The 1,918-nt window shown below is 39.8% G+C and overlaps 1 pseudogene; it reads right to left on the reverse strand.

Annotated features, from left to right (window-relative positions):
- Positions 1 to 450: 450 nt before the first annotated feature.
- On the reverse strand, positions 451 to 1,851 carry LOC102812527 (annotated as a pseudogene).
- Positions 1,852 to 1,918: the final 67 nt, after the last annotated feature.

The following is a 1,918-nucleotide window of genomic DNA, read 5'->3' on the forward strand; positions in this document are numbered from 1 at the left end:
CATCAGTAGTGATATCCCTCATTCCACGTCCTCATCTGAATCCAGGCTAAACCTCTGACAATTCTCTGTCAATGTATGTTTGCAACAGTTTTTGGATTATCTTTAGTAAAATTTTACTTGAATGAGATATTAATATTGTCCAATGACTTCCATATTCCTTTGGGTTACCTCTCTTTGGAATGGGCTCAAGAAATAGTCAAATGTTCAACCATTTCAAGAGGTAACATGGTACTGAAGGAAAAAGTTCAAGATGTATTGAAGGCATTGGCAAAGAACAAGGCTCTGGGAATTGATGGAATACAAATTGATATCTTTCAACAAAGTAATAAAGCACCGGAGACACTGAATCATCTGTGCCAAGAAATTTGGATGACAACTACCTGGTCAATTGACTGGAAGAGATTCATATTGTGCCCATTCCAGAGACGTGATGTACACATAAGCAAATCATTAAATAGCAATGTGAATGAATCTCTGATGAAAGAGCCAAAGATTGGTTTGAACAAGGATTATCCCCAGTTCATTATATGCCTCATCACACATTAGTCAGCAGCAGAATTGGAAAGATCAGCTATGCACACCACATCACTCCCTTTAGCTCTGTTTACATTGTCCCAGAAAGGAAAGAATGCATCAGGATTGATAAAACTTCACTGTGTTTGTCAACCCATACTTCTTCTCTGCCTAGGCTAATAATTTAGAGACTTTCTTAAACATAGTCTCTACTTAACCAAATCTTCATCCTTGCTTATGGTTCCCGTCATAAAATGCGTGATGGCATTAGAAATATGTACCTTCTTCACTCTGGTTTTAAACTTCATTGAAAGCACTTGTGGATGATGTTTAAGCCACCGACAGTCTGCCATCTCCCCTGTAAGATGCATTCAGTATATTTGAATCTCTTGTCCTGCGCCAATGCCAATGAACTGATGATTCTTGGCATGTTCTTGTTGATAAGTGCTGTAGAGTCAGTTCCAACTCATAGTGGCCCTCTATAGGGTTTCTGAGGAGCAGCTGTTAGGTTTGAACTACTGAACGTGTGGTTCAAAGAATTCAACTCAGTGTACTTGCCAGCAATGGTGGTGATTATGAGGTCTCTGAAAGCAGACTCTGGCAAATTTTTATTCTTCGCAACACCATTGCTAAACAATGATCTTTGCCCCCTTTGTTTCTCTTTTGGCTTAAACAAAGATCAAAAAGAGTTCAGACTTCATCTTTATCTGGTTTGTAAAACAGATTCAGCTGAAGAACACAATAATTTCCATTTTTCTTTTTAGAAAGAATTTTCAAGGCTGCTTCTTCATATCCTGAGGCAACAATACCATTAGATACTTCTCTGGAATGCAGCTATGCTAACCACTATACCACCAATGCCAGATACTTCTCTGGAGATAAATTTGGCAGTAGGGATATCACAAAGTCAGATGATGCAACAAAATTATCAAATGAAGACATCCTATCAAACCCTCTTGCTCTAGTATTTGCAGTTGATCATGGGTGTGAGGGTTTTGTAAATATTGTAGACCACCCAGACTTTGGCCTTGTCTTCACGGAGTAGAATTCCAAAGGTAGCACCTGCTGGACTGACGTGCTTGAAAGAGGCAGCAGCTAGAATGTCTAAAGCTTCTTTGAGCTGCCAGGCCATCAGAACATCACACAAGTTTATAAATCCAGAGGCTCCATCGAAAAATGATGAGAAGCTGAGACCTCAGTGTGTATAACAGGGGAGATGTTAGATGAGGGTTCATTCCATACCTCAAGGGCATCTGAGATACTCCTTTATATACAGTCTCCTGAAGTAAACTGAAATTACTTCATCATATTGTGCCTTATGAGTGAATGCCTTCAAAGCTGTGACTCAGTGGGACTAATTCTTTAGACCCATGAGAGTGAGAGGGAGGGACGTGCAACAGGTCTC

Source organism: Chrysochloris asiatica, unplaced genomic scaffold, assembly GCF_000296735.1.
Source record: "Chrysochloris asiatica unplaced genomic scaffold, ChrAsi1.0 scaffold13571, whole genome shotgun sequence".
NCBI lineage: Eukaryota > Metazoa > Chordata > Mammalia > Afrosoricida > Chrysochloridae > Chrysochloris > Chrysochloris asiatica.